Source organism: Zophobas morio, unplaced genomic scaffold (assembly GCF_036711695.1).
Source record: "Zophobas morio isolate AGI-343-1 ecotype UQ-CSIRO unplaced genomic scaffold, CSIRO_AGI_Zmor_V1 ptg000033l, whole genome shotgun sequence".
NCBI classification, from domain to species: domain Eukaryota; kingdom Metazoa; phylum Arthropoda; class Insecta; order Coleoptera; family Tenebrionidae; genus Zophobas; species Zophobas morio.
The window spans coordinates 514,611-537,194 of NW_026972138.1; the positions used below are offsets into that span (position 1 = coordinate 514,611).

General features: G+C 33.4%; 1 protein-coding gene across 2 annotated transcripts in view; it reads left to right on the top strand.

Moving 5' to 3' along the window:
* Window positions 1-2,432: 2,432 nt before the first annotated feature.
* LOC135139786 (LHFPL tetraspan subfamily member 6 protein-like) overlaps window positions 2,433-22,584 on the top strand; it is a 198,865-nt gene continuing 178,713 nt past the window's right edge. For both annotated transcript variants that reach the window (XM_064070122.1, XM_064070121.1), the window contains exon 1: window positions 2,433-2,540. The gene's annotated coding sequence lies outside the window, so the exon portion shown is untranslated. The remainder of the gene's footprint in view (window positions 2,541-22,584) is intronic.

Below are 22,584 nucleotides of genomic sequence, written 5' to 3' on the forward strand. Positions count from 1 at the left end.
CGCGTCCATGCCGCTGCACTATCGACAAGCTCTTCGGGAGGCATGATGTTATCAAACAGCTGTTTTCCGAGCGAGGGGGTGCGGTTGGTCGCACGCCGCAGAGTTCCCACAACCTTCACTACTGCGCTTATACCCCTATTAAAATTTCTTAGAGTTTGCATTGTGTTTACTTTGACAGTGTTTAGTAACCGTATGACCCCAAACAGCAAATACCTCGCAAACTTCGGATTTGGGGCGTGGGCGCGAGGACGCGGGGGAGGATGTTTGCTGGGTGTGCGCATAAATTAAAGCCAGCTGCAGAACAGAAAAATTGGTCGCTTTAGAGTTATTTAGGGAGAGGTAGAGTGCGCCACGCAGATGCTAGACGCTAACGATATTGTTTAAAAAAGTAATGACATTTTTTGCTGGCAGTGGTCGGATTCGTCGGAAAACCTCCAAGAAATAACATATTTCGAATGCAGCAGACGGAGAAGTGTGCCATATGCAACAAAGTAGATGATCGGCATAAAGTGGAATAATAGTGTATTGTTACTAGTTTGAACACGTCTGGAGTGGTATGTACGTGAAGAGGATAAAGGTCGTTTTCTAACTCTAATAAGCTCATCTTCTAAAACGTACGGATATCGGTGAAGTTAGCTCCATCAGCTTGTGCAACTTAACCGTAAAATGTTAATTGTTACGATCGTGAGGAGATGCAAACTTTGATAACAGACTTGCACTATTGCAAGTTTCGACCATAATATTTGCTGTAAAGTGTCTGTTTATGTTGTCGAAGATATACAGGGTGTTCAATAATGTACATATTATGGTTTTTGCTGGAATATAGTAAAGAGTTTCTAATTTCCGTATACACTACGTCTTTGAGCTACATTGAGGAAATGTCAACTTGTTAATAAAATTTTATTTGATGCGATCTAGTTACTATTGGATGCTGTCCTCAGAGGGTTTCTTGTCCAATGTAAGCCGATTACAAATTGCTTCATTACCGTATCAACTAGTGGCTGCGAATAAATTAATATATCAAGGTTAATGGTAATTGCTAAGGCATTTTATCAAACTTTGCACAGATGTGAATATTATGTTAATTAATGTCGTGGAAACTATTTTTTTAGATCCTGAATAAAAATATAGGGAAATTAACTGAGCAAGACAAACATAGAGAAAATAACGTGAATACACGAAATGGAAGAAGTCTTGATTTCAAAAAACTAAATTATTCAGCTCTGCTTTTTCTATTCCAGTAGCAAATTGCTTTAAAATAAGCACCAAGAACTTCACTGATGTACGTTACACAGTCGTGGAAAAACATGGAAAAAAATTAAGAGCTTTTCCATCCGCTTATGTTTTTTTACATCTAGAATGTTAGTAAGAATCTCTTATTCTTGTTAGAAGTCTAGAGTGAAAATACTTTGAGAAGAATACACCAACAAAACGACTCAGTGGACGCAAAATCTGTTTTTAAACGTTATTTAAAAAATTATAAAAATTAGGAAAGTTATAAAAATGATTAAAAAATGTTTTTTGAGCGCACAAACTTTCTTTTGTTGTTCTTTTTTGGTGAGATCGACACAATTTTCGGAAAACTGCAAATTATGTTAAGTATGTTGCCTGAAAGGAATATAAGTTCTATGATACTTTAAATGTGCTTAGTCATCATGATTCATAAGAAAAGAATTTTTAATTAAAAATTAAAAAACCCAAGAAGCAATTTTAATAATTCAGTAAGAAAAAGGTGGCACAAATTATGTGACAAGTTAAAACCGTTTTTAATTCTTTTTAATTTCCTTTAATATCAAACGAGTTAACAATGTTTCATGTAGTCGGGATTCTGTCAGAAAAAATGATTATTTCCGCTTTTTCGACTCCGTTCGCGCTGTTAATTTATGAATAATCGTTCCAATTTTACACTCAAGTCCAACATAAAAATAGAACAAAATCAGAGGCACCCGATTTTTCCGTTGTCTTTTTTAAAAACCTCTAATTGGTCCTGATCTATGTCGATCGACTTTCCAAAGCCGACCCAACAACAAATTTCTTTTTATAACCCGCATAAACCACTCCAATTAAGCATCCCAAACCCGCGTTTTTCTAATCATCTCCACCTCCAAAACCTCGCTCGGTGCACCGGTCTCCGTCCGACTTCTTTCCGCAACTGCTAACCCGAATTCTATAAACTTCAATCGCAACTTCGGTCGTTTCCTAACCCCCTTGAAATATCACCGGCCATAAATTTCGCAGTGGCGCGACACTTTAATCCCTCCTGTAACGACGGCCTCTAACACAAATGATTCGCTGCTTGCAAAAAATCTAACGCATCTCCGGAAAAAAAGGAGGAATTAAGAGTCCCGATACAGTGGCGCAGGGCATTTATGCATCTCGCGAGGATCTCGCCAGCCTCCGCGTCCGTGGTTCAGTCGCGTTTCGGACGCTGGGTGGTGTGTTCGTCAGTCAAGCTTACCCCGTGACTACGTGAGGTGGGACTTACCATGTGGTGGAGGTCGTGATGGTTTGAGGCAGGGCCAGATCGGCGCTTTTTCAAGGTAAATTGAAGGGGATTCGTCGTCGCCGGGTTGGTTTATGTGGTGCCTAATTAATTACGGGGGCTATTTTGGGGTCTGCGATTATTATCTCTTCTCCTGTGATCGTTTGTTGCGTTGGTGCGTGTCGTATGGGTTGTGGTGATTTATCAGATCAGAGGGCGGGGGTGGTCGGATGCGGCTCGTCTTAGGATGGGGGTGATTGTCGGTGTTTTATTTATAAAAACACACTTTGTCCTGGGTTTGTTTTTTATATTTTCAAAACGAAATTTATTATATTGGTGTTTACAAACATCGAAATGACCTTCGCTGATTTTTTTGTGACACTAATTTTTTAAGAGTTAGACAATTTCCAAGATTCTGTGTTCTTCGGTAACCTTGAGTTGGCTCTATTACGTTGTATCGATTTCTTCAAGAATTTAGTTGTTTCAGTAATGTAATTTTTATGGTGGTTCATTAGTAATCGAGGGATGAATTATAACTTATCATAAAAAAATAATGTTGATTTGTTAAAAAAGATGATTCTACATATTGATGGACAGAGCTTTTAACAAGTTTTTGTAATTCAGTCATAGAATTACAAAGGGGCTTTTCAATGAGAAATATTTTCATTTTTATAACAGTCCTATAAATACGTACATGTTTTTGAACGTATAAGAACTCGAGAAACCGTGTTTTGGGTTTGAAAATTTTGTTCGTATTTATTATTGCTGGTCTATGTGCTCAAAAGTACAAGGGTCACATTTTTACCACTGATTTTTTGTTTCAACAGTATGTTAGTGTCAGTCATTCTATTTAACGAAAGTTTAATGTAAATTTGAACTTAAAATTAGTTTACTGTAATTAATTGTGGCCATATGGTTAGAATGGCGATTATTTGGTAAAAAATAATTGTTTCACGTCGAAAAAAGTCGTTTGGTAGGCCATGAAATTTATTATTAAAACGATGATGCATTGGAGTTATTTGAGAATTATTTGACCGTAATTGTCAAACAGTACAACGAACGCGCTGGTAACACAATTTTTTTGACATAAATTCCACAGGTTGCTAGACGAGTTTTTTTTTAATCATGTGGTATCCATTCTTGATTTTTTCGACGTAGAGTAGGATTGTGAAAAACTGGGCAAAATGGCGATTATTTGGTCAAAATTATTGTACGACATCGAAAACAAGTCGTTTGGTAGGCCATGAAATTTTTTAATAAAGTGATTATGTTAATGCGGCGATTGGCAGTTATTTGGCCGTATCTGTCAAAACCGCGTAACGACCGCGTTGGTATTATACCAACATATATTTTTTTGACACTAAATTTCAGTGCTTCCTAGACGAGTTTTTTCTTTTCAGATGGTATTTGTTGGACAAACTGAGCTGGTTTGGTAGTTTTCTGTTCCATTTATCAGATGCATTTTTTAATCAGGTAAACAAAAAGTTTAATTTTGTCAATGTCAAATAATTTCAATTAATTGTTAAAACATGGCGATTATTTGGTCAAAAATAATTGTACGACATCGAAAAAAAATCCTTTGGTAGGCCATGAAATTTATTGTTAAAATGATGATGTTGGAACTGTAGCTATTTGAATGTTTATTTGACAGTTTGTTTGACAGATTTTTTCGAAAAAAATCCCGAATGGATAATATTTTCTAGAATAAACTTCACTTTATATATTTTTTTGGAAAATGTCTTTACTGTGTGCACGTTTTTTACTTCCCGAGCGTAAGCAAAGGAAGTATTGTAATCGAGTCCGTCGGCCGACTCTCTACTTTTACGTTTTCTCGATCTTTCATGACCCCTAGAAGACGAAGAAATAGGTCTCCCATTTCCGTCTGTCTGTCCGTCTGTCCGTCTGTCCGTCCGTCTGTCCGTCTGTCCGTCTGTCCGTCTGTCCGTCTGTCCGTCTGTCCGTCTGTTGTCACGGATTTTTATTAGACAGATAATCTCCGAAAGTACTCGACCGATTGTTGTGAAATTTTGTACTTATATTAAGAATATCATGTAGATGGTAAAACGCTAACCAAAATTTGTCGAATCATCCCCACCACTAAAGCGATGACGTCACTTCAAAATTGTACATAGTAAATGGGTTTTCAATTGTATAAAATAACATAGTCCTACACATGTAGTTTACAACTCTGAATCGACTTTTCACCCGAAACGTCCAGATTTTTGTAAAAAAAATCAAAATTATAAAACAACATTTTTAAATTTAATTTTTAATCTGCTAACCAGAATGCTTTGAAATGTTGCAGATGTTTTAAGGCTATAAAGAGCATCATAAATCTTTAGTCAAAAAATATTTGCTTATCCCCTCCAAAAACTTGATGACGTCAGCTCAAAAGTTTGTGGAATAAATCATATCTAAAATGTACAAAATATGATGAGTCTGTACTTGTGAACTATCACTCCATTAATATTTTTTGGATTTGCATATACAGGGTGACTCAAAAAAATTAATGAATGCGTAAATATATTTTATTGATTTAATCAGGAACTACAAAACCGAATGCTCTGAAATCTTGCAGATGTTTTAAGGTCATAAAGAGCATAATAAATGTTTAGTCAAAATATATTTGCTTATCCCCTCCAAAAACTTGATGACGTCAGCTCGAAAGTTTGCCGAATAAATCATATCTAAAATGTACAAAATATGATGAGCCTGTACTTGTCATTTATCACTCCATTCATATTTTTTGGATTTGCATATACAGAGTGACTCAAAAAAATTAATGAATGCGTAAATTTATTTTATTGATTTAATCAGGAACTACAAAACCGAATGCTTTGAAATCTTGCAGATGTTTTAAGGTTATAAAGAGCATAATAAATTTTTAGTCAAAATATATTTGGTTATCTTCTACAAAAAACTGATGACGTCAGCTCAAAAGTTTTCCGAATAAATCGCATCTAAAATGTACAAAATATGATGAGTCTGTACTTGTGATTTATCATTCCATTCATATTTTTGGATTTGCATATGCAGGGTGACTGAAAAAAATTAATGAAGGCGTGAATTTATTTTATCGATTTAATCAGGAATTACAAAACCGAATGCTTTGAAATCTTGGGAATATTTTAAAGTTATTATAAGCATGGTAAACTTTTGTTCAAAATGTATTTGTTCATCCCTCCTAAAAAAATTGATGACGTCACCCTTAAATTTTGCTGAATAAATCCTATCTAAAATGCAAAAAATATGATGAGTTTGTACTTGTGATTTATCATTCCATTCATATTTTTTAGATTTTCTTAAGAGGTGGTTCAAAAAAATTAATGAAGTCAATTTATTTTATTGATTAAATTAAAGGCAACACTTATTATTAGTATTACACCCCAACCAACCCAATTTGGTAGACACAAAATTTGTTAAAGGAAAAACTCGGTTGAAACATAAGGGTAGCACGCTTATTTACATCGACTTTAACGTTACAGATCTGCATTTGTTTTATGCGGTCACTTGGTTCCGCGAATGCGAAATAGACATGTTTATAATCAACCAATTGTGAATTTCACCGTCAAGAATTAAAATAAAACCCAATGTTTTATATAATAAGCGGAAGTCGAAGCAATAAAACCGACGGTCGTTTTGTTTACAGTTTCTGTGTTTGGCTCTCACGTATGCTGTTACGCCTGTCATCTTAAATTAACAATGTTTATACATACACGATTTTTAGTTGCCTCTGATACGTAGGTATACGTGAGTAAATTGTTTCGTTATTTTATTGATTATTACAAATCAATATTCAAACGACCCAATTCATTTTCCCGAAAATTTGAGAATATAATAATTTTATTCTTAGTATTACACTACATCTATCCCAACTGATATACGTGTCCTTGCAAAAATGTTGATGACGTCATCGCAATTTTTTTTTAAATTCCCACTACAAAAATGTAATGAGAAAAAAAAACACAATAGGCATGCAGTCGTCAAGTTTCCGACAGCGAGGGAAGTACTGTCTAAACTCTTTAGACCAATTTTTTTTTGTAACTTTTGACAATTAGAACATGAATTATGGCTAACTGCTTAAAGAAGTATTAACATTTTTTTGAGAGAAACGAATTATATAAACAAATATTTATATGACCTAATGTGAAATTAAGTGAAAATGATCAAAACACGTTGAAAATTTTTTTAAAATTTCAGAATGTTTTCCTTTTGTATCTTGAAATGTCAGAAAGGATGAAACGTAGAGACACCAGTTTTCTCCCATTGTGTCGTCTTTGCAACTGACACCATTGAATTTGTTCCAACGACAAACTGTCGTCGATAGCGAACAAATCGTGGGACGTAAGACAAAATCTGACCAGCATTCATTCTCTGAGTCGGTTTTAATTAATCTTTTATGAGTCACCCAACAAAACAACTGTCATTGTCGACCAGTTTCAGAATAGAACTCGTACAAAGCCATGCCAAAACACAGTTATCAGTCAAAATTTCCCGAAACATTTTTATTCAAATCCCGTTCAACATTTCGTCTCCAACTTCGAACTCCCCAGCAAAGATGATCTTTCCGTCCCACCCACTGACCCGAATTAGTACTCGCGCCCACTTTTCCGGCGTACTTGTGAGCAAAAACAAGCCAAGTAAGAGCACAGCTTGTAACAGTTTCGCTCCGCTGGCGTACAAAGTGCGCCGATTTTTCTTGCTCCCGGATTTCCTTCCGGATCTTTAAACACGTGACAAGTTCATCGCGGCACGAACGCACTATAAAAATTCATTATCGATTCGTCCCCGAATCACATCTACTTGTGCCAATTACTGAATAATGGGCTATTTTTAGTTATGAAGTTGTCACGCCAACACCCGATACGTGAATGCGAAATCGCTCGAAATTTCATAAAGGACGGATTCCTCGAGGAGCCGATAATAAAGAGAGCCCAACCACGATGAGATGATTTATTATATTGGCTTTAAGCGCGGTTTAGACGCTGCTCCATTACGTGTACGTCTATTTTCGGGATTTACTATAGACACTATTGACTCCGTAAATATTTCGAATGCGAGAAGGTGCGGGGTATTTTTAGAGCTGGCAGCCGATCACCGGGAGGTAAATAAACAAAATCGAAATGATAATAGTGCACGGGCGACGTGAAAAAATCCAGTAGTTCTTGCGTAAAAGTCGATTGTAATCTTACTCTGTCCCTCTACGTCAATATTTCGCATCGTAAGTAGATCTTCAAGAATTTAGCGAACAGCCACCAGAAATGTGTCGGGAAAGGGTTAACGTAGATCTTTCTATTTCCATTAGGCAAATATCGGGGAAACAAAGCGTCCGAATTATCGGTTTAACGAATTTTTAAAGCAGACAAATTTCGCGATTATAAAATTTATTTACTTCAAGCTTTAATGCCGGTGATTTTAAAAGAAGATTGGCTTTTGTTGTTTGGCGCACAAAAGCACTCAAAGATGGTTTAATAAGAAATATTTTGTGTCAGACAAAAGCCGTTTTCATATTAAAGGGACAATAAGTCGACGTAATTGTTACTATTGAGCTGCAGGAAACCCCCACGGGATGTGACGAACACATTCACTGTTTGGTGTAGAAGTGGTCCGATGATGGGACCTAAATTTTGTGATGGAAATTTAAATTCTCAAATTTATTAGAATTCGCACACTATCGTACAATTTATTACTTGAATCCTTTATTTTCCCCCTTAAAAAAAACTTGTATACTTTAAAAGGAAAGTGGAGTCCGCTTAATAATGAACATCGACTTTTGTACACTTTTTGGCGGACTCTATTTTATTACACAAAATGAAAAAAAAAAATGTCGAAGACAAAACTTCCCTCGCCCCTGAAGTGCAGCCTAACAAATTAATCTTCTTTGAAAAATTATAAAAATTGTTTCCGATTTTTGCTCGAAAATTGAGAAATCGAAAAGTCGGAAAATTTTAAAAACTGAAATTCGAGATGTTGAGGAATCGAAAATTCGAAAAATTGAAATATTAAAAAAAATTAAAAATAGGAATGTACAAATATTTAATCAAAAAATTGAATCGAAAAGGTGAAAAATCGAGATTTTGAAAAATCATAAAACTGAACTTAAAAGTCAAAGAAAAACTGAAGGTGCGAAAAATTGAAAGATGGAGCAACCGAAAAGTCGAAAATTAAAAATCAGGAGCTTGGAATATCAAAAACTTGAAAAATCAAGAGTTCAACAGTTCAAAAGTCGAAAATGAAAAAAATTCCGAAATTGATAAGTCGAAAATCGATTAATTGAGAAATCTAAAAATCGAAAAGTTAAAAAAGCTAAAAATTGAAAAATATAAAAATTAAAGAACCGCAAAATTTTAAAACCAAACAATCGAAAAATTGGACAATCGGAAAATGGAAAAAGTAAAAAATCGAGAAATTAAGAAATCGAAAAATCGAAACGAAAAATAGAGAAATTGGAGAATCGAATTACATAATGAACAGTTCCGAATCTGAAAGTGAAAAATTGAAAAATCGGAAAAATCGCAAAACTGAAAAATAGAAGAAAAACTGAAGAATCGAAAAATTGAAATATCGGTAAACTGAAAAATCGAAAATTTTAAAAATCCAAAAATTGAAATATCAAAAACCTCAAAAATCGAAAAGTTGAAAAATCCAAAAATCGAAAATTGGACAACTGAAAAACTGAAAAATCGAGAAGTCGGGACGTGGAGAACTCGAAACATCCACAAATATGGAAATCGGGAAATGGAAAAATGAAAAAATTGAAAAATCTAATTGTAAAGTCGAAAATTTGAAGAATCTAAAAATCGAGAAATCGTAAAACTGAAATATTGAAAAATTGAGAAATCGAGACGTCGACAACTGGAGAAATCGAGACGTCGAAAAGTCGAGAAATGGGAAAGGCAAAAAAATCGAAAAATCAAAAAATCCAGATATCGAAAAGTCGAAAAATCCATTAATTTAGAAATCGAAAATTTAGAAATGCCAAAAATAAAAAAAAAACAAAGAATCGAATAAGTTTGAAACCAAACAATTGAAAAATTGAAGAATAGAAAAATTAAAAAATCGAGAAATCAAGAAATAGAAATACCGAAACGAAAAATCGAAAATTTGGAGAATCGAATTACAGAATGAAAAGTTCCAAATCTGAAATGTGAAAAATTGATAAATCGGATAAATCGAAAAATCGGAGAACTGAAAAATAGAAGAGAAACTGAGGAATCAAAAAATTGAAAAATCGAAAAGTCGAAAATATAAAAAATCCAAAAGTTCAAATATCAAAAATCGGAAAAAACGAAAAGTTGAATAATTCAAAAATCGAAAATTGAACAACTGAAAAACTGATAAATTGAGAAGTCGGGATGTCGAGAACTCGAAACATCCAAAAAATTTTAAAAATCCAAAAATTGAAATATCAAAAACCTCAAAAATCGAAAAGTTGAAAAATCCAAAAATCGAAAATTGGACAACTGAAAAACTGAAAAATCGAGAAGTCGGAAACATCCACAAATATGGAAATCGGGAAATGGAAAAATGAAAAAATTGAAAAATCTAATAGTAAAGTCGAAAATTTGAAGAATCTAAAAATTGAGAAATCGTAAAACTGAAATATTGAAAAATTGAGAAATCGAGACGTCGACAACTTGAGAAATCGAGACGTCGAAAAGTCGAGAAATGGGAAAGGCAAAAAAATCGAAAAATCAAAAAATCCAGATATCGAAAAGTCGAAAAGTCCATTAATTTAGAAATCGAAAATTTAGAAACGCCAAAAATAAAAAAAAAACAAAGAATCGAAAAAGTTTGAAACCAAACAATTGACAAATTGAAGAATAGAAAAATTAAAAAATCGAGAAATCAAGAAATAGAAATACCGAAACGAAAAATCGAAAATTTGGAGAATCGAATTACAGAATAAAAAGTTCCAAATCTGAAATGTGAAAAATTGATAAATCGGATAAATCGGAAAATCGGAGAACTGAAAAATAGAAGAGAAATTGAGGAATCAAAAAATTGAAAAATCGAAAAATCGAAAATATAAAAAAATCCAAAAGTTCAAATATCAAAAATCGGAAAAAACGAAAAGTTGAATAATTCAAAAATCGAAAATTGAACAACTGAAAAACTGATAAATTGAGAAGTCAGGATGTCGAGAACTCGAAACATCAAAAAAATTCGAAAATTCAAAAAATCCAGAAATCGAATATTTAGAAACACTAAACATCGAAAAATTGAAAAATCATAAAACTGAAATAGCGAAAAATTGAGAAATCGAAAAATAGAAAAGTGAGAAGTCTTAAATTAAAAAATCGAGAAATTGAAGAATCGAAAAATTGGAAAATGGAAAAATCGAATAGCTGAAAAATCGAAAAACCATGAAATAGAAACATCTACAAATCGGGACATTTGGAAATCGAAATAAAAAGAAAATCGAATAATTTGAAAAATCAAAACGGAAAATCGGATTACATATTTATTGAAAAGTTTCAACACTAAAATACAGAAAAATTGATAAATCGGATAAATTGAAAAATCGAAAAACTCAAAGAAAAACTCAAATGTTGAAAATTTAATAAATCAGGGGATTGAAATATCAAAAAGTTGAACAGTTCAAAAATCGAAAAATTGAAGAACTGAAAAATTGAGAAATCAAGGCGTCGAAAACTCGAGAAATGGGAAAATCAAAAAAGTCGAAAAATCTAAAAGCCGAAAATTCAATAAATTCAGAAATCGAAAAGTCGAAAATTCGATTAATTGAGAAATCGAAAGATCGAATGTTCAGAAACGCCAAAAATTGAAAAATTGTAAAACTCAAGATTCAAAAAATTTTAAAAGCATCAATTGAAAAACCGTAAGTTCATGAATTTCAAAAATCGAAAAATTTCCCCTTGTATTAACGGGTAATAACCTTAAAACGTTCGTAAGATTTCAAGGCATTCGATTTTATTGTCTGTCTAATAGACAGACCGAAACGCGGACTTATTTTTTCGTACTGTAGGGGTCATGAAACGTCGAGAAAACATGAAAAGTAACCAGTCGCCCGATGGACTCGATTACAATACTTCCTTAGCTTACGATGGGGATGTAAAAAACGTTTCCACATGGTTGCCAACCATATATTTCATTGGTCAGACACAAATTATAAATAAATATTGTAGCTGCTAAATGTGATATTAATATTTGATATATACCTATCTAATGTTAAAATATTGCTAAATTTATTGGATGGCCGGTCTATTTATTCACCAAATTGCAATATTCTTGCTTGCTGTGCAGAAATTTATATTCGGTTCAATACAGCAACATCGCGTTGTGTGCTTACAGTTAAATGATGAGGATCGGTTTCTAAGAACTATGGATTTAAAAGATATATTATGACAAAACGCGCCGTTGTAAATATCTGGACGGAAACTCTTAGCTGGATTCAAGTTGCGACTTACTGACTTCCTGTAATATGTGTTGACTTGGGAGTTCCGTTTGAAATTCAGGACTTGTCGCCCTCTACAAAACATTAAAAAAAAAGCTTCACAAAAATTAGTACTAATATCCTTATATGTACTTGTAAAAAATGATCTTGCAAGCTTTGACTGTTGTGAGTAAGTTACGTCAACGTTGTCGACTAGAATTTAATCAATATTCGTGCACGTCATTATGAGAAACTCCAGTTGACAAGTTAATTAACGGAAGTAGACCAAAATGCAACATTTATTACACAGACAGCTGACATTGGCGTTTTTGAAACGATTTAGATAACGCACCCAAATTGAATATCGAATTAAAAACATCGGTATGTGATTATGAAGTTTTGAGTAAAACAAATAATTGTTTTGTTCGCTCTAATCGATATTTAAATAAATTGCACATTTACAATGTTATTGCATGATTATTAACACAAACACCTTAAAATAATTTGTCTTCGTTTGATACCGATCACATTTATCTTTAAACATCCGCCGTTTCTCAAAATTTCAATACGCAACAAAATACGTCCCCGCGAACCCAAAACTAGCTAAAAGCATCTCCGGCCCGCCCCTCATGAAAACTTAATCCTTATTCACACCAGCCTCTGGTGGCGAAGTCGCGGCATCATTGAATTGAGACGATACAAATTACAAATTGGTGTCGTCTGGGAACCGGAATACATTATTCTAAACAGATTTCCCGCATAAAATTGAAATAAAAGTCTTATTTGGAAACATGGCGTTCGCTGCTAAAGTATTTTCATAAAAGGAATTCCGGCCGTTTCTTCATCAGCCGATAAGGGTGTTAGGCCCTTGTTCCGTCAATCCGTGTGCAACCAGTATAAGTAATGGCGGTACTGAAGGAATTGGGTTTCGATCAAATCGCGTGAATAAAAGACAGATACCCGCCTCATTATTTACTACTCTGCACCTGATATTGTCGGTCGAATCGTTCTATTGCTTCCGAAATGAAAATTTGCATTTATATTGTTGGAATTATTGGCGCGCCGGGGTAATATTGTTGTGCGGATGCTGGATTTGATGAAATTTTTGTAATACGGGCGGGCTGTGATTGGTAATGATTTGGGGATTCTTGAAAGGAGACTGGGAACCGTCCGGATGTATTAGTGTTAGTGTTATTAAGACTGACAAATTTTGGATTATTTTATTTATATCAGAGACATTTATGTAGGTACTGTCACCTTCAGGCTCCGTTTTCCCCTCATACCTAAACACGATTCGCTTTTATTACGTACAACGTCAAGCTCTAATTCCTCTTTGATGTTTTGATAATTGACGCCAGGTAGCTTGGTTTAATTAGGTATTTGCATATGATGTAAGCTGCACATACCGAGTCACGTCAATAATTCATTAAACATTAATATTAATAATGAATGTACTTAATAATAATTACGACTGGCATGCGAGGAATGCATTCAAAATCAGACACAGAATGTTATTTCATCGACTTAATTAACTCTAGCGGATAGAAAAATGGGTGGGTTTATATAATTGTGCTTTATTCCGACCAATTATGGTTAATTACGTCATTTAGTTGGCTCTCTGGATCGTTAACATTGTGTGTTGACCGAAGATTAGAACGATGAAGACGTAAGCAAATGCTTGTGCGTTTTAATGTGAATATTTTTCATTACGTCCCACTGGGAAAAATGAATTCTTTATTTTACGGGATAAAATTTCGCGTTATATTCAGTCCGATCAATTCTAAAGCGTCAGCTTTTTATATCGCAACAGAACGCTTTTGAAGTCTCTTAAGGCTTAAGAAAAAGCGATGCTTTAGAACAATAAATATATAAATACATTTTGCTTCCCAAGCGTAAGCTGAGGAAGTGTTGTAATCGATTGCGTGGGGCCAGCCAGTCGCCCAATAACACTGGTCAACAAAATTCAATTTTTTCTCTCTAACTTTGACATAATTGTAATGTTTTCGTTTAATTTGTCTCTGTGTTTGTAACAAAGGGCATAAACCTTATGACTTAGCTCAATTAAAAAGAAAAATGCATATTTGATGCTAAAAACAAAAAATCAGGTAAAACAACTTAATTTTTGTATCTTTAACGGCAAAAAGTGATGTATTAACAAAAGAACAACCATAATTAAGAAAAAAACAACGATTGTAGTTTAAAAAACGAAAAAAACAAAAGAAACAGTTAAGACTGACGTTTTTTTGGGTTGCCTCCTATAGATTTCATTGGAGATCTCTCGCTTGATGGTTCCGCAGTATTCTGCGAGCCTTTAGGTGTTCCATCGATCTTGATAACGTTTTTCTATCGACAAAATGCCCAGATGGAAGCGTTCTCCATGTCCGTCACTCACGTCGTCATAATTTTTGGGGAAAAAATCAAGATGCGAATACATAAAATGCACTTTTAAGAATATGTTAATTTTAAATTTTTTATATGATGATAACATGTTTTCTATTTACTAAACGTAGTTTTCTTATTGTTTCCCAAGAAGTTTGTAGCAATTTGATCACAAAAAAATACACCTTATAGAAAGTTTCCTATTACTTAATAGTACGATTTTTGTATTTTTCAAAGGATAATATTTTAAGATTACTTTTAAATGAGAGCTAAGTTTTGGTTTAGCCGTTTATAATATCATTTAAAATTGTTAATTAAATAATAATTGTCTGCTATAATAAAAGTTAGAGCTTAGCTGTTGACCAGTGTAATTGGATAATCTAAAAATTGCGAAATCGTGAAATTGAAAACAACGAAAAATTAAAATAATTAAAAATTGAAGAATTGAAAAATTTTAATTGGGTAAATAAAAATTCAAAAACTGAAAAATTGAAAAATTGTAACAAAGAAACATCGAAAAGTTTAAGAACAGAAATTCGATAGAATAAAAATCGAAACGCTGAAAAACTGAAAAACAGAGAAATTAAAAACTGAGAAGAAAAATCGTAAAATTAGAAACAACGGAAAAGTTTAAGAATTCGAGAAATGGAAAATAAAAAAACTGAAATACTTAATAATTAAAAATTGAGAGATGAAACATTGCAACATTGAAAACAGCGAAAAATCAAAATATCTAAAAAATAAAAAACGAATAATTGAAAATTGAAGAATCGAAAATCGAAAAATTAAATAATCGAAAAATTGAAAACTCGGAAATACCGACAAATTGATGGATAATCGAAAATAAAAAATAAAAAAAAATTAATACAAATACATATTTAAAAAATCGAAAAATTGCAAAATCGTAAAATTGAAACGAAAAATTGAAAAATCCAACCAACCTAAAAATTGAGAGACAAAAGTCACAAAACTGAAAACGAAAAATTAAAATAACTCAAAAATTGAAGAATCGAAAATTTTGAATTGGATAAGGGAAACTTGAAAAACTGAACTGAAAAATTGAAAAATGTTAACAACGAAACATCGAAAAGTTAAATTGAAATTCGAGAAAATGATTTTCCAAAAACTGAAAAATTGAAAATCCGAAAATTAAAAATTGAGAAGGAAAATCGTAAAATCGAAAACAACTAAAAATTGAACAATCGAAAAATTGCAACGAAACATCGCAAAATTGAAAATAATGAAAAATTAAAATATCTAAATAAATCCAAAAATATTAGATCGAGAAAATAAAAAACAAACAAATTGAAAATGAAAGAATCGAAAATCGAAAAATTGAAAAGTCGCAATACCGAGAAATTGATGAATAATTGAAAATGAAAAACCTAAAAATGATCCGAAAACTGAAAAATGAAAAAAAATCAAAAATTAAACGGAACATAGCAAGTTTGAGATATTGTAAAAAATGAAAATTTTAAATATTTAAAAATTAAAAAATTTCAAGTCGAAAAATTAAAAATCCGAAAACTATATACAAATCGAAAAATTAAAATAAACAAAACATCGAAAGTTAATTTAAAGTGAATTAACTTTTTATTTATAGTGAATTATTGTTTGTTTTATGTAATGAACACTCTGTAAATAAATTATTATTATTTAAAAATTTAAATCGAGAAATTGAAAAATGTAAAAATTATAAATAAAAAAAACTAAAGGTTGGAAAATTAAAAGCCCACAATTTAAAATCTATAAAATTTATAAAAACGTAAACTTAGGAAGTAAAAATTGAAAAACTGAAAGTCGAAACATTGAAAATCGAGAAATTGAAAAACTAAAAATCGAGGAATTGAAAAATCGAAAGTTTGAAAAATTAAACAATATAATTGAACAAATTCGTAAAATTGAAAAAAGGAAACATTTTAAAATAGAAAAATAAAAATTGAGAGACAAAAGGATCCAAAATTGTAAAACAAAAATTAAAATACCTAAAAATGGAAAAAAAATGATTCCAGAAAAATCGAAAAATAATTCAAAAATCAGAAATTGAAATATTGTAATAACGAAATATTGAAAAGTTTAAGAATTCGGGAAATCGAAAATAGAAAAATTGAAACACACAAAAATTAAAAATTGAGGGACGAAAAATCTCTAAATCGAAAACAACGACAAATGAAAATATGTAAAATTGAAAAATCGAAAAATATTAAATCGAGAAAATAAAAATCGAAAGAACTGTAAAATTAACAAGTTAAATAATGGAAAAACTGAATAGTCGAAATACCGAGAATTTGCATTGAAAAACTGAAAAATTGAAAAATCAGAAATTAAAATTCGAAAAACAACGTTGAGAAATTGGAGAAAAAACTAAATTTAAAATATTTAAAAATTGAAAAATTACAAATCGAAAAATTAAAAATTTGGAGACAAATCGAAAAATTGAAATAAACAAAAATTAAACATAAAAATTACGAAAATGTAAAATTGCGAAATTAAAATTTAAAAGTTTGAAAAATTACACAGAATATTTGAAATTGAAAATAGCAAAACAGTAAGTACAGTTGAAGAAAGGAAAAATTTAAAACGAAAAACTGCGAAATTCTAAACTTGAAAGACCTAAAAATTTAAAACTGACAACTAGAAAACATTGTATGAAAAAATTAAAAATTGTGAAACAAAAATATAAATGCTTGCTTAGTGTAGATATAAACCCTGAAAAGATAAAGTGTTATTCCATTTTGACTTCCCGGATGACTACTCTGGTGTTTTCTCGAAATTCGTGGCCCCTAGAATACGAAAATATATGTAGATGACCTGCAGATTTTTGAAAAAAGAAATCAAATTTGTGTGATGGCGTCATTTTATTCAAATTGATATACGTGTCCTCGCTAAAATGTGGATGTGGATCAAAACATTTTTATATGGAAAACTCACTCGAAACATATGCATACGAAAAACAACGAAAAAAAAATCCTCAAAGTTAAATTTGTTTAATGGTTTGCCCTAGGAAAAAACACTCCTTTTTTACATGCCCCTTGTTTGTATGCAACCAACTAAACACATCAATCTTCGCACACTGAAAGGTGTAGGCCGCAAATTCCACAACCCACTACCATGTTTGAAACATTTGAATAATCTCAAGTCTTGACGGTTTTTCTTCGTAGTGAACTTAAGATTTAACAAGATTTCACTATTTCACGAAACACCGAGATCTCGTTTTGGACGTTTCTTTTTCTTTGTCAGACGCTGGTCGTCCAGCACGTTGATTTAATTCCTGATGGAGATACATTTTTATTCAAAACGTGTAAAGCACGTTGTCCCTCTTCCCCTTTTTATAAGCACACTAACCTTCGACACTCGCCCTTCGCGGCCCTTTTCCACGCGATCCAGTATATCTGTTTTGATATTTGAGCAGCGAAGCGCAAGGGCAAAAAATCACCGACTCGTAAACCTGGCAACTGTCTATCAATCCTAAATAGAGAAACCGTTTACTTCCCATTTTGTGAAAGGGCTTTTAACCCGGACCGTGCAGAATTCAAATGGAATGCCCCGACTTTGATCCGGTCATCTGGTCGACTTGTTATTTGGTGCTGCCAACGTAACGCTGGCATATCCAGCAATTTATAAGCTGACACAACCCCGTTTCCATTCGGACGCAAAAGTGGTATTTGTTTTACACTTTCTCATTTCCGAGAACATGTTCGCGTCTTTGGGCAACTCTGCAAAGACGAAACTTGCAAAATGAATTATGCAAGCAGCATGTGTTCGCATTTAGTTGCGGTGTTGCTGCTTGCTAAGAGTTGTTGTAAGGGGGCGGACCACTCATTCGGGGGCTTAAAAATACTGGCGAAGTTTGGAAATGTGCGCTGCGGGTTGCAGTTCTGGCGACGTGGTCGTGTGCATTAAGCTGAGTGCACTCGGAACACGTATTACGGGTGCAGACAATGACATCGTGCTAATAAGCTTATGATAAGATCGTGACAGCGGTGCATCTGGCTCGAAATGGGGGGTAATGAGGCAATTAATGTTCCCATTACCGGGGTACGAATTAAGCGGAATTACGGTTTGACGGAAGCTGTGTGATCAAAAATTATGTCCCTGATTTTTAATCTCCATGTCTTATGAATTATGCAACCAATAATTCTTACTTTTTCAATCGCAGCAAGCATGTACTGAGAAGTTGAGAACGTCCATATTTTTTTAAAGCGTGTACAATGACGTCTGGTTTCGGTAATGTATTCCAAACGAAAAGAAAATTATGTCGTCGTTGCCTCTCTAATTCCCTTGAACGAAATTATCGTATTAGGCCGACCTCTGTAAGAAGTCGCTTCAGTGAAATGTCACGTAACACGACAGCACGCGTTCCGAAATTCGAGAATACAGAGCCGGATCGAGCGTATCGTTTTTAGTGCCCCAGCGGCACATTTTCAAAAGCCAAATTGTCTCTGCGTAATTCCCTCAGCACATATCCACCATCCGCACAATTAGGCCGGAATTGAATTAATGACGTCACATTACTTAATTTAGTTACATTACTTATGCCGTGAGGGACACATTCGCGCTCTAATAATTCATGTACGTAAACATTGCAAATTACTGTTTACAAGCAAACACGAGTATTATTTATTTATTTATAGCTTACATAAATGTAACGTACTCCGAACGTTAGAACCGACGGCCGGCTAATCACGTAAAGTCTGGCTACAAGTGTGAATTTTTCATCAGTCGTTATGCCCACAACAGGATTTTTTCACATAAATTCGACGCTCGGGCTCTCGCTAATCCGGGGGCGTGTAATTGAATTGAAGTGGCGTATAACAAAATTATGTCGGCATTGAATCGGGCCATTTTTACACAAACCACATCCGTTTAATTCACTTGCATTTCAAGTAATCTACGCCCGCGAAAATAGGGGACCGTTAACGTACGGCGCCGGTAATGGAAAAATTCAATTTGGGCTCTACATGTTGCGGCATTGGCGCTAGTTTATTATTCATCGGCTAAAGAGCGGATTTTAGACTAAAAAAGCCAAAATAGGGCCCAAAATAGGCGATAAAAACGGGGATGGCAAAATAGGCGCTTTAGGCAAGTTTTAGGAAAAATAAATTTTACACAACTTTTTTTATGTTACATTATTAGCGATCGTTAAAATTTCCATAAAAAATTAGAAATTTTTCTCAATTTTCGGCACAAAAGTTTTTCCTTTTGTCTATTAGGACATTTTTATACGTAGAGAAGGATCATACTAGCGTAAGTGCAAAATATTCATTTCTTTACAAGAAATTAAAAACATCTTTTTGAGGATCGTGTTGTTCAAAGAATACTATGTATATTAAGAAAAAAAAGCCAAAATATAAAACTCCGCCCGCCCACACGATATCAATTGTGAATTTGTGATGATTTTTTTTTATTTTTAGAAACCTAAAACATGTTTAAAATGGTAAATTCTTGTAGATAAATATGGATCTTATAATTAAGCCCCGCCCCTCGATCTGACAACGAATGAAAAGTTCATCACAATTGAGAATTGAGATCGGGGCGGGTATGGGTGGGGCCTAATTTTTGGCTTTATTTTTTTCTTAATTTACATAGCATTCTTTGAACAACACGATACTTAACAACATGTTTTTAATTTCTCGTTGAGAAATAAAGGATTTTGCAGTTAAGCTCCACCCCCTTGACTCACGATGAATAAAAACAATCATCACAATTGAGATTGGGTGGGTGGGCGGGGTTTATATTTTGTCTTTTTCTCTTAATATACGAAATCTTATTTTTCCAGCAAGAAACTGAAAACATGTTTAATTATCCTGTTGTTGAGAGAAAACTCTATACATTAAAAAAAAAGATTAAGTCCCACCCACCAGCCCCAATCTCAGTTGTGATGAATTTCAATTGGTAATTTTTTATAGAGAGCTCATATATCTCGTGGTGGTAATATAACATTATTATACCGTGCAATTGTTTTTGCGAAAATTTGAACGTTAAGCGAAAAAACTGAAAGCAGATTCGTATATAGTATATTTTTGTATAAGAAGTGTTTACATTTTGCCCTTTTTTCTTAATATGTGTAGTCTTCTTTTCACAACAAGAAAAGTAAAACATATTTAAAATGGCAAATTTGTATAAGGAAATATCTATTTTGCAATTAAGCTCCGCCCCTACGTCTGGTAACGAATGAAAAATTCAACACGGTTGAGATCGAGACGGATGGGTGGGGCTTCTCTTTTGGTTTTCATTTTTAATTAATATATTTAGATTTCTTTGTATAACACGATTTCTTAAGAACATATTTCACACGATAATTTCTCTTAGAAAAATAAGGATTTTACAATTAAGCTCCGCCCCTTGGCTTACGACGAGTAAAAAAAATCATCAGAATTGAGAGGGGGCGGGTGGGCGGTGTTTATATTTTGCCTTTTTTTTTCTTAATATACACAGCCATTTTTTCATAACAAGAAGCTTAAAACATGGTTAAAATGGTTTTTGCAAGGAAATATGGATCTTGCAATTATGGGGCGGAGCCTAAATGCAAAATCGATATTTCCTTATACAAATTTTCCATTTTAAATATGTTTTAAGTTGCATGTTGTGAAACGAAGGTTGCATACATTAAAACAAAAAGGCAAAATGTAAGCCCGCCCACCCACCCTATCTCACTTGTGATGATTTCTTTTATTCGCCATGAACCAAGGGGGCGGAGCTTAACTGCAAAATATTTATTTCTTTACAAGAAATTAAAAACATGTTTTCGAGTATCGTGTTGTTCAAAGAATACTATGTATATTAAGAAAAAAAAGCCAAAAAATAAACCCCGCCCGCCCACCCGATCTCAATTGTGATGATTTTTTTGTTCTTAGAAACTTGAAACATGTTTAAAATGGTAAATTCTTGTAGACATATATGGATGTTGTAATTAAGCCCCGCCCCTCGATCTGACAACGAATGAAAAGTTCATCACAATTGAGAATTGAGATCGGGGCGGGTATGGGTGGGGCTTATTCTTTGGTTTTATCTTTTTCTTAATGTACATAGCATTCGTTGAACAACACGATACTCAACAACATGTTTTTAATTTCTCGTTGAGAAATAAAGGATTTTGCAATTAAGCTCCGCCCTTTTGACTCACGATGAATAAAAAAAATCATCACAATTGAGATAGGGCGGGTGGGTGGGGCTACATTTTGCCGTTTCTTTCTTAATATGTGTAGACTTATTTCGACAACAAGAAACTTAAAACATATCTAAAATGGTAAATTTTGTAGTAATCAACTTAAATCCTCCATTTTTCTTTTACAACCCCTTCAAATAAGGCAACAGTTGAACATCGATGTTGCTATGGACGGCAACTTGGCGAGGGAGTTTATAAATGGCAATTTTCAGCCCTAAAAGTAACGTCCGCTTCTTCAAATTTCGACCGATTTTTCATCATTTTCGAAACTTAACTAAATACATTTTCATGTAGATCGAGCTTTAGAACTGACTTCCAACCTCGTTTTTTTGATAGCACCAACAAATTTTGAGACAACTTTTTTAGAAGTGAATTTTTTTCTAAACTTACGATCAAAAAACAAATGATTTTTTCAGATACATTAATATGAAACTTTCATGCTTTTGTCCACAACCAAAATAAATTCATTAAATTCATGGCCTTTCATATTAGGAAATTTTGACAAACGCATTCAGAAGTGACACTGCATTGGTAGCAGGTAGAATCCCGGGCCAGAGACGTACCCTCAACTACTACAAAAACAACGTTCTGACTATAGACAGTATAGTCTCAATGGCCCAGTTTGCAGCTCTGCGATTCCTCCTCGGACTGTTATTGCTGCGTACTCTTGCGATTCTTCCGCCTTGGGCGTCGCATTCTGTTGTTTAATTCGCGCTAATATCGTCCCTCGTAATAATAAATTTGATTAAGTCCAAGACAAAGCAAAAATTTAATTAGGGAATTCATTAAACGAAATTTATCTTAGCGCAAGAGCTCTAAAACATCAACTACCTGTATTCTCCAGAAGCTCGAACTTCGCAAAAGTTAATTGCATCCCTTGCGAGATGTCAAAACTCGCAGCCGTTCTTTGTGTCGCATCCCCAACAAAGAACTTAACATTAAGGTACGAACGAAACCGATTTATGCAGTTCTGTGTAATAATAATAATTGCGGACAGCGTGTAACTTTTGTCAACAATTTATGCTGAAAGCGCGCATGCTGGTCATAATTTTATATTAAATTCAGGAAGGGTTACACCATTTAAATCAATTTAGCTAATTTGGACCCTCACGTACCCGGCTCGAGATTTTTTCCGGGAGAAATTAATCCGTCCCGGAG